The sequence below is a fragment of the Loxodonta africana genome, chromosome 15 (genome assembly GCF_030014295.1).
Source record: "Loxodonta africana isolate mLoxAfr1 chromosome 15, mLoxAfr1.hap2, whole genome shotgun sequence".
Lineage (NCBI taxonomy): Eukaryota > Metazoa > Chordata > Mammalia > Proboscidea > Elephantidae > Loxodonta > Loxodonta africana.
The window spans coordinates 62,460,794-62,472,634 of record NC_087356.1 but is presented as its reverse complement, the minus strand read 5'-3'; the positions used below and the strand labels follow the sequence as shown (position 1 = coordinate 62,472,634).

The 11,841-nt window shown below is 41.0% G+C and overlaps 1 pseudogene; it reads right to left on the bottom strand.

Annotated features, from left to right (window-relative positions):
* Positions 1 to 9,137: 9,137 nt before the first annotated feature.
* On the bottom strand, positions 9,138 to 10,573 carry LOC111748886 (olfactory receptor 8B12-like; annotated as a pseudogene).
* Between the last annotated feature and the right edge of the window lie 1,268 nt (positions 10,574 to 11,841).

Genomic DNA, 11,841 nt, shown 5'->3' with positions numbered 1-11,841 from the left:
TATTGCCACCTAGCTGGCACAATAACTGTGTCTTTAGAAGGCCATTCCATCATTCTATCAAACGAGTTGCTTCAGGATAATGGGAAGCACGGTAAGATCAGTGAATTCCATTAGAATGGCCCATTACCAAACTTCATTTGCTGTGAAGTGAATCTCTTGATCTGAGGTGATACTGTGTGGAATACCACAACAGTGGATAAGGCATTCTGTAACACCATGGATGGTAGTTTTGGCAGAAGCATTGCATGCAGCAAAGACAAATCTGTATCCAGAGTAAATGTCTACTCCATTAAGAACAAAAAGCTATCCTTTCCATGACAGAAGCCATCTAATGTAATCAATCTTCCACCAGGTTGCTGGCTGATCACCTCCAGGAATGGTGCCATATCAAGGATTCAATACGTGCCTCTGCTGCTGGCAGATTGGGCACTCAGTAGTGGCTGTAGCCAAGTTGGCTTTGGTGAGTGGAAACCCATGTTGCTGAGCCTATGCACGACCTCCATACCTGCCACCATGGGCACCTTGTTCATGAGCCCCCAGGAGATTGATAAGAGTGGCTGGGAAACAGGATAACTAGTTTCCACAGAACCCATCATCCTATCCACTTGATTGTTAAAATCCTCTTCTGCCAAGGTCACCCTCTGATAAGCATTCACATGAGACAGTTATCATCACTTCTTTGGCCCATTCAAAGAGGCCAGTCCATATATCTCTTCCCCATACCTCCTTGTCATCAGTTTTCCAATGATGATCCTTCCAAGTCTCCGACCATCCAGCCAAAACATTAGTCACAGCCCATTAATCAGTATACGATCACACGTCTGATTATTGCTCTTTCCAAGAAAAATGAACAACCAGACACACTGCTCAAAATTCTGCCTAGCCATAGGATTTGCCTTCCCCACGGTCCTTCAGGGAGGTCCCAGAAACGAAATGTAGTGCTGCCACTGTTCCCTTTCAAGTAGTGCCTGCATATCATGAAGAACCATCTGTAAACCAGACACAAGTTTTCTCTTCTTCAGTCAACTGATCATAAGGAACTCCTCGTTAGGCCATAGGTGCAGACTGGGAAAGGACAGGTAATGTGACAGGAGTGGAGACCACGGGCAGTTGGGGCACTTCCTCATGCAACTTACTTGTGGCTTCAGGTCCTGCTTGAGCCCGATCTCATATATACCACTTCCATTTAATCATAAAGTGCTGCTGTGCACTTCCTACTTTATGACACTGTGGATCAAAGAACACTCACTTCTTGATGGACAGCTCAGGCCACATGGTGATTTGGTGGCCATGGTTAAGGGTTCAGTCTCTACTAAGGCCCAGCAACACATCAAAAGCTGTTTCTAAAAAGGAGAGTAATTATCTGCAGAGAATAGCAGGGCTGTCCTCTAAAAGCCTAAGGGTCTGCACTGTGACTCACCAACAGGGTCCTGTTTAAGACCCCAGATAGCATCTCAATCTGCCACTGACATTTCAAGAGCCATTGGAGCAGCTGAGTCATATGGTCCAAGTGGCAGAGCAGTTTGCATAGCATCCTGAACCTGTTGTACAGCCTTCTCTTGTTCTTGGCCTTTCTCAAAACTAGCAGCTTTTAGAGTCACTAGAAAAAATAGGCCAGATTAGAATGCCCTGATGAGGGAGAGGATGCCCACAAAATCCAAAGAGGCTGACTAGGTGTGATGCCTTCTTTCCACTTGTGGGAGGGTCCAGATGAAAGAACGTATCCTTCACTTCAGAAGGATTATCTGGGCATGCCCCATACCACAGGACCCCTAGAAATTTCACTGAAGTAGAAGGTACCTGAATTTTTGTCTAGTTAATTTCCTACCCTCTGGTATGCACACGTTTTCCTAACAAGTCTAGAGTCGTTGATACTTTTTCCTTACTAGGTCCAATCAATATGATGTCATCAGTGTAATAGATCAGTTTGACATCTTGTGAAAGGTAAAGGCAATTAAGGTCTTCTGGAGTATTCTGGCATAAGGCTGGAGAGATGATATACTCTGGAATAGCACAGCCTTCAAAACAGGCATGGTAAAAAAGGCATTAGCCAGATCAATAGCTGCATACCAGGTACCAGGAGATGTATCAATTTGCTCAAGTCATGAAACCACATCTGGAACAACAGCTACAATTAGAGTCACCACCTCATTAATTCTTTGACAATCCAATGTCATTCCCCAAGATGCATCTGTGTTTTGCACAGGACAAACAGATAAGTTGAATGAGGATGTGGTGGGAATCACCACCCCTGCATCCTTCAAGTCCTTGATGGTAGCAGTAATCTCTGCAATCTCTCCAGAAATGCAGTGTTGCTTTTGGTTTACTATTTTCCCAAACAGGGGCAGTTCTAATGGATTCCACTTAGCCTTTTCTACCATAATAACCCTTACTGCACATTTCAGGGATCGAGTGTGAGGGTTCTACCCATTGCTGAGTATATCTATTCTAAGTATGCATTCTGGAACAGGGGAAATCAATATAGGATGTGTTCAAGGGTCCATTGGACCCTCTGTGAGATGGAAAATAGCTAAGATTCCATTAATAATCTGTTCTCCATATGCCCCCACTCTGACTGGGCCACATACCATTTTGGGTCTCCTGGAATTAGTAGCCAGCTCAGAGCCAGGATCCAGTAATCCCCCAAAAGTCTGATTATTTCCTTTTCCCCAATGAATACTCATTCTTGCAAAAGGCCACCAGTTCCTTTGGGGAAGTTTGGGGGAATGTTAATAATATTGATTTTGGAAGTTCAGTGAAGTCCTTCCTCAAGGAGACCTGGCTTCCTCTTCATTCAAGGGATTGTGGTTCCGTAAACTGGCTCATGTCTGGGAATTGACTGAGGGGCCGTGACTCTCTATTCCGGCAATTCCAGTTAGACTACAGTTCACTTGACATAGAAGTCTTCCACTAGTACATTTCAAGTAAATTGTTCCCATCTATTTCACTCCTAGGAACACAATGACTAAGTAGCCAAGGCCGTAAGTTCATATGAGTCAGACTATTCTGATTAAAGTTTTGACTCTGCTGTCCACTATGGTAACCACTCCCACCTTGTCTTCATCGAGTGAGGTCTGCCACTTGGCCTCTACCACCATGGAGTCCAATAAGCCCCATTATTATTAGGTGTCTTAATTCAGTTAGATCAATTTCTACTGCCAAATTGAAGTTACATAAAAGAGTGATTTGTTCTGAGAACATATAGCAATGTCTTAGAAGGCATCTGCCTCAGGTGATGACACACTCAGTGACTCAGAACCTCTACAGGGGATGACAGAGACAAAGACTTTCATACACACCTGGATTAATCTCATCAGATAGGGGTTAAGGAACTAATGGTTTTACTGGGGAGGGTGACTAAGCAGACAAAGATGGAGTAACCTCTTCAGATGGGCATGAGAGGGCTGGATCTGTTGGCAGGAGTGATTCAACAGAATTTAGGAGATCAGTGTTCTCAACTTCCTGGTTATCTGCCCATACATCCGCTCCCAAGGTTCAGGATTTCATTTTTCCCAATCAATGCTCTCACTTTAACTTCAGATACCACTCGAGTTTGGGAATTCAGTTGGCATTGTATTTCAGCCACTCTCACAATAAGACTCTGTGTTTCACTCTTAGCAATATCAGCTGTATTAGTACAAGAAATAGGCTTTCTTTCAAGGCACAAGTAGGAATTCTGAGGCCATTTGTGCAGTGCTTGAGCTCTGACTCTGAAGCCCTAAATTCATCTCTTTCTTACACCGCTTTGTCTAGCAAAAGGAAGAACAACCAGCCAGCTTCCTTACACTTCCCATTATGACAAAAGTGCAGAAATGCATTAAACATGCGATCACCAAGAGCCTTGCCTTTCACCAACACCTGATCTCTTGGTGATGATGTTTTGCATATTTCTATTCCCACCTCATGCCGTGAGTTAGCAGTGCCCTCTTTACTACTTGAGGCAGAGTCATCAGCATCTTTAAGACTAACCAGACTTGAGAAACAATTTAGAAAACTCATCACCGGAATTTTGTTTCTATACAGCCACTCTCAATTCCGGTACCTTAGGCTGGGTTCTCTAGCAAAGCAAAACGAGTGAAGCATCTACATACAGAGAGAGATTTATCTCAAGGAAATGGCTCATGTGATTGTAGAGGCTGGCAGGTTTCCCAGTCTTTTGGTCAGGCATCAGGCTGGTGGCTTGTCCTGACTCACATAGCTGTGGGGGCTGACAAATCCAATATTGACAGTTAAGATGGCAGACTACTGGCACACAGGCTGCAGACGAGAAAAATCCCAAGATCAGAAGGTAAACTGCTAGCTCAGGTTCCAAGAACTGAAGGTCAGATGATGACGAGCCAGATGCGAGATTCAGAGTGAGAGCTGTGCTGAATATTCATATATATACTGGCTGTTGATTATATACAGGCCACACCCCCAAAGAAACACCCTTTCAAGTGATTGGATGCTCATAGCAGATCTCATCATGGAGTTGATTACGTCATTACGTAACTGCCACATTACAGTTATTACATAACTAAAAAACTACATCATAACTGCCATTCCACTGAGAATCATGGCCCAGCCAAGTAGAAACACAACCTTAACCTTCACAGTTAGGAAAAAGTTCATGAAGAGACATAGGTTGCAGGTGATATGTGAGGGGATAGTCCTGAACCTCCTTCTTTTCCCTGTTATACTGGAAAAACAAAGGCTAGTCCATTTTTCTCTGGGTTATCCTAACAGCAATTATAAGCTAAAGGACATCATGTCTAATTAAGGCTATGACCAGATGTTTCTCTCCAATTGAAGGAAAGAAACATTGTCTATCCATAACATTGCAACCATATGATAACTTTTAAAAGGTTTTTCTTCTACAGGTAAATATATTAGGAATCTGACTGGAAATCCAGAGAAGTGTCCCTTAGATACTCTTCAAGGGAGGAGTTACTACTGGAAACAAGAAACTGTGTTCTTTGTGTTCACACATGAAACACACTTTGACTACTCCCAAGCACAATTTCACTTCCTCTCTGAGACTGCTTACCCTGAGATAATATTTAAAGACTAACATTTTACAGAGTATATATATTCTCTGAATATTATGAAATTAAATTAGAAATCAATAGCAAAAATATACCTGAGAAAAAAATGATGAAATATTAAACAGCCCATATGTCTATAACAAATGCTTCAAAGAAGAAGAAATCATAGAGAAAATTGGGAAATATTTTTAATTGAAAAGTAATGAATATATAATAGGAATCTATCCTGTGAAAATAATATAATATAAAAATCTAGACAAAAAGTTTTACGTAAAAGTGATAGTCATAGTATTACTAACAAAATTTTGGAAAGTTGACACAATTTTAATGTTCAATAATTTGAGAAAACATTAAGCAATATGATGTATCCCTACTTTGGTGAGTAGTGTCTGGGGACTTAAAAGCTTGTGAGCGGCCATCTAAGATGTATCTATTGGTCCCACCCCATGTGCAGCAAAGGAGAATGATGAAAACCAAAGACACAAGGAAAATACGAGCCCAAAGGTTAAAGGACTACATGAACCAGAGACTCCACCAACCTAGTCCAGAAGAACTAGATCCTACCCAGCTACCACCACCAACCACTCTGACAAGAATTACAACAGAGAGTCCTGGACCGAACAGGAGAAAAATGTAGAACAAAATTGAAATTCATGAAAAAAGACCAGGCTTACTGGTCTGACAGAGACTGGAGGAATCCCCAAGACTATGGCCCCTGAACACTCTGTTAACCCAGAACTGAAATCACTCCCGAAGCCCACTTTTCAGATAAAGATTAAATATGCCTGTGAAACAAACAATAACACATGTGAGCAACGTGCTTCTTAGGCCAATCAAATATACGAGATCAAATGGACAACTTCTATGCAAAAGCAAGATGAGAAGGCAGGAAGGGACAGAAACGGGATGAATGGACCCAGGAAAACCAGGGTGGGAAGGGGGAGCATGCGGTCACATTGTGGGGATTGCAATCAATGTCACAAAACAATACGTGTATAAATTTTTTAATGAGAAATTAACTTCAGCTGTAAACTGTCACCTAAAGCACAATAAAATTAAAAATATATACATGATGCATCTACATGATAAATCCATGAAAAAATATATTTATTGCCAAAAATAGAGCTTGCATTATAACGATAAACTAAACAACCTTTTAGAACATGGTATATTGAGTATGATCTCACAGAAAGAAAATTTCCAGATGAGACGCTTCTTTCCTAATCTCTGAATCATGAAGTGCATCAGTTAGCTAGCTATTGCTGTACAACAACCACAAAATCTCATTGGCATACAATAATGAGTGTTTGGTCCTTATATGTCTACAACTTGATTGTGGCGCTCATCTTGTGCACGGGTGGGTGTTCTGCTTCAGTATCTGCTCCACCAGTGTTCATTGTGAGAATCAGTTGGCAGGGACAACAGTTATGAAAGAAAAGCTCTTCTCAAGGAAATGGCAGAAGCACGAGAGGGCAAGCCCCACTATGCTAACACAATCCATGCTCCTCTTACATCACATCTGCTAATATCTTATTGGCCAAATGGGTCACATTGCTGAGTTCAATATCGGCGGGCAGAGAAATATACTCTATGAGACCATGGCAAGAGCATGGACACATAACACTAAAAGGAGAAAAGAATCGGGACCAAAAATGCAAACTACCGCATTGAAGCACAGTATTCCTTCTTTCATATGTTTTTCACATTCCAAATTTGCAACAGTAAGTATGAGTTCCTTCAAGAGTCAGAAAAAGAAAAGAGCATTTGTTAAAATAGATAAACACCCCCAGAAATATTTGCTCGATTGAAAATTCTTGCCTTCCTGGTACTCTCAGCTATCAAGGACTCTGACCTCATCACAGCCTGAACCAAACAGAGGTAGAGGTGATATGTCCACGGGATGAGGACAGATCATGAGACCAAAATGTCACTCTGTGTCTGCAGGGTTGGGACCCATAGTGATGTACCCGAGGACAAGGATGCCTCACTCTCCTTTTTCTATCCCATAACTCTTCTGTGATTAGATCCTCTTGTTTTTACCACTGCAATGTTCTCTATTCCATCTTCTTCTAAAAGAATCATTCTTAAATGACCTTTATACAACTTTAAAACAGGGATACTAGATATATATGGAGCAGAGAGGGAGACATATGTTATTCAATACGTATACACAATCTGTCTAGGATTCATAAGAAACTGCAACAGCTGTTGCTTCTAGGGGGAAGCATTTAGGAACGGAATGACTACACGGGAGGAAAACATGTTTTCATTACATAACTTGAAATGTATTGTTTATTTTTTTTAACATGTACAAGAATTGCCCAAAATATATTATTTTTTTAAATAATATAAGCCCATTCTTCTCAGGACTAAGCAGAGTCCCAGGAAGATGAAATAATTCCCTTAAGGTCGTACAAAAGCTAGAGGAAGTGCTGGTAACAAGATGAAGGAATTTCAGGAAGGAGAGAACCAGGATTTATTGAGCACCTAACCCTTGATATTCTCAAAAACCCCACTAGATCAGGGATGTTTTCTCACTTTAAAAATAGAGAAATTCATATTCAAAGACATTAAGTAATTTGCCCAAAGTCACACAACTACTAACCTACTGGGGAAAAAAAACCCCAAAACTTATATGCCTAGCAAGTCACTGTTTCCTACCTACCTTATGTGGCCTATTCACCTCACTCACCTGACACTCACCCCACAGTTCTCAGAAATCAGTTCTCTTTTACCAGTCTGTGATGACTAAAGCCAAACCTTCCCCCAACACTCTTAGTTTTATGACCTGTGTCATACCAAAAGATAAAACTGAACACTCATCCAAACCTCCCATTTTTCTCAAAAGAAGATAACTTTCCAAAGGAATAGCCCCTAAGTTAAATACTCTCCCCAACACTTAATATATTGGGGATTATCAATAAAAAAAAAACTTCACTACTAATAAATCATTTAGATCAAAGTGTTCCAATGCATTACATAAACCTGCAGTTCTCTTTACACACTGCTGTGGAATTATAAACCAGACCTAAATTGAACTCTTTTTCTTCCATATATACCTATGAAAAGTGCTATCTGTTGTTGTGTGCCATCGAGTCTATTCTGACTCATACCAACCCTATAATACAGGGTAGAACTGTCTCACAGCTATCTGTAGTGCCTTAAGTTTCAATGGAAATTACCACTTCTGCATAGTGCTGCCCTGATAACTAAATAAACCAAACCCGTTGCCATCAATTTCAACTCATGGTGACGTGAAGTATATCAGAGTAGAACTGTGCTCCATAGGGTTCGAGATGACTGATTTTTAGGAAGTAGGTCCCCAGGTCTTTTTTTTTCTTTTTTTTTTGAGGCATCTCTGGGTGGACTGGAACATACAACCATTCAGCAAGCAGCCCAATGTGTTAACTATTTGTACCACCCAGGGGTTCCAATAAGTAACTAAACCAAACCCACTGCCCTTGAGTGGATTCCTACTCATAGTGACCCTAGAGGATAGAGTAGAACTGCCCAATAGAGTTTCCAAGGAGAACCTAGTGGATTTCAACTGCTGACCTATTGTTAGCAGCCATAGCACTTAACCAGTATGCCACCAGGGTTTCCAACCAGATCTCAAAAATTACTTACTGGTCTTTAGAGCCTCCAGACCCTTACATGATTATCCTGTGCCACAAAATTTCTCAATCATAGTTCAAACACTCAAACTAATTTTTGAGGAAAGCTCTAAATTCTGACTCGCTTAGTCTTGAACTATATGTGACTTTCCGCTCATCATCTTTAGAACCCTTAAACCTGTAAAAGTACTAACACATTAGTCTGGGTCCCTAGGGTTCCTTCCACATGCAATCTCAGGAACGTCCATGCTTACTGCTATCTGGAGCCTAATATACTAGCCTCCCACACACCCCAATCTTCACACGCTTCTCCATGTCATTCAGACAAGATCAACTTAAGCAAAATTTTTACCTTCTACCTTACTGAAAAGAAAAAAAGAGTAATATTCAAAAATTATTTTTTGAGAAGTTACACGACATTATTGTAAACGGAATCAGATTTTTAAAGTGTTAATTATCATACCTTTACAATGTAATCTGTGAGCGTATCAATGGAACAAGAAAATATGGCATGAACGAAAACAAAGTAGATTGGCATTCAAGGCCCTGAAGTCCAGGGCCAGTTGGGGCACCAAATACTTGTGTGTCCTTGGGGAACATATGCAATATTTCTGAGTCTCCATTGTGTGGTCTGTTAAATGAGAAGGCTAGATTAAATGAATTGTATGGTGCACTAAAGATGACACAATCCTTGATTTTAGAAACAATCTGCATAAGATAAAGAATCTTGGAATAGTCAAGGTGGGGTGACGGTTAGGGAAAATAGGTCTCCACAAAAAACTTATCCAAAAATAAAAACATAAAATTTTCTTTCTGCTTAGGAGAGAAAACACTGAAGCTTGGATACCTCATTGAAAATACAAACACACACACTAGTAAGCAAAGTATTAGATCTCCTTCTTCAAATATTGCTCCCTTCTCAAGAAAATGTTTTTCTTCTCAAGGTTTTCCTCAGGGCAACTTTGACATCCTTATTCCTCAAGCTGTAGATTAATGGGTTTAACAGAGGCATCACAATGGTATACAATAGGGAGGAAACTTTCCCTCGGTCAGGAGGTAAAATGTAAGGTGGTTTGAGATACACAAAAGCCCCAGAACCAAAGAAAAGAGAAACCACAATTATGTGAGAGCTGCAGGTACAAAAGACTTTGGACCTGCCCTCAGTGGAGCTAATATGGAGAATGCTAGAGAGTATTAGAGTATAAGAGATGAAGATGGTGACAATGGGCATTCCGATGTCAATGGCTACAACAAGAAATACCACCAGCTCATTCACATGCGTGCTGTTACAGGAGAGTTCAAAGAGAGGAAGGACATCACACGTGAAATGATTGACAAAGTTATGAGCACAGAATGTCAGACTCATTAGGCTTCCTGTATGGGCCACAGCACCCCAAAATCACATTAGATAAACACCTAACAAAAGGAGAAAACAAACCTTTGGAGACATGGTGACTGTGTACACCAATGGTTTACAGATGGCAACATACCGATCATATGCCATTGCAGACAGAATGAAGGACTAAGAGACAACAAAGAAGCAGAATAAAAACAGCTGAGTCATACACCTTGTGTACAAGATGATGTTCTTCTCTGAGACAAAACTCATCAGCATTTTGGGGTTGATGGTAGTAGAGTAACAGAAATCTATTAAATAGAGGTTAAAGAGAAAAAAGTACATGGGTGTGTGCAGGTGAGAGTTCAGCCCAATCAGAGTAATCAAGCCCAGGTTCCCCACCACAGTGATCACACAGAAGCACAGAAACAGGAAGAACAGAGGGATCTGGAGTCCTGGCTGGTCCGTTAAGCCTGCGAGGATAAACTCTGTCACAGGAGAGTTCTTGGTTGCCATTCTCCCCTTGGGTACTCTGTGGGGGTAACAGAAAAGGACTACTTAGAGGGAAAGAAATATCACCACTACCCTCCCAACATCTGTTCCCCCAGCCTTGTTGAGAATGAAATCCACACAGAGAAACTAAAATTACTAAAGAAAAGTGGTCACTGTTTTGTATGGATCTGTCTTCACAGCACCAAGTGATTTTAACTGTCCAGAGTACATATGAGGCTAAACTTTATCTCCATGGTGAGAGCTGGTGCTGCTGGGGAGAATGGTGGCAAAAAACAAAAGGAGAAATATCTTTTCTACGTCCCTCCCTCTTATGTCTCTGCTTCAGTTGCTGAAACCTGGGCCTCTTCTCTGAAGAGAGTCCTGACAGGCCGATGTCACTGTGATTCTCATCAGAGCTTCCACCTCTGAATAAGGCTCTGGATCAGAGCAAGAAGATGGCTAGTTAGTAATTCGGAGAAAGGCTGGTCTTGACACAGGGTGAGAGCAGTTACCCAGTAGGAATTCCTGTTACCATCAAATTTACACTCTATGAGAATATTAAAAAAAAAAAAAAAACTCATTATGGTCAATTCCAAATCATAGCAACTGTATACTACAGAGTAGAACTGCCCCATAGGGTTTCCAAGGACTGACTGATGATTTTGGCCTGTCAACATATTGGTTAGCAGCCATAGCTCTTAACCACTGTGCCACCAGGTCTCCATGAGAATATAGTGAGAAGAATCAGAGAAGTCTCCTTTCTTGTCAAAGCCAGGAGTAGTGCAATTAATCCCTGGACTGAATTTAACTGTGAGTAAATGACTGATTGCACTCTTTTGTATTCCCAAGAGCTCTTAGCTCCAGTGGCTGTAAGCCAAGACTTATTTAGATATTACTATGAGAGGCTGTGCACTAAATGCTATGTGACAATATTATTAATCCCATTTCACTGAGATTACATTACCAGCCCAAAGTCACAAAACTACTGGGATGCAGCCAGAAGGTGAACTCAGGCAGCCTGACTCCCATAGTTTTTGCTGCTACCTGACAGATCAGGTTAGGCAGGCACTCCTCTTCCTTTAGTTAAAGAGCCACCAAAAGAAACTGTCCTGTCTCTTAGCCACAATTGTTCTGGGAAAGGAAATGGCCCTAGTAAATAGATGACAGCTTTAGGGTCAGAACACTCTTCTCCCAGTTCTGATCAAAGATGAGAACCTCGAATTTATCTTGTAACTCTTTCTACACTGAAGAAGATGATCTCCAATTCCTTATTTACCCAAAGTTTCCTCTCTAGTTTCCATGGAGAAGAGAGCATCTTTCCCTAACCAGTGGATAATAGGTGATTTAAGTTTTGTTTTGAATTACAAATTCTGAT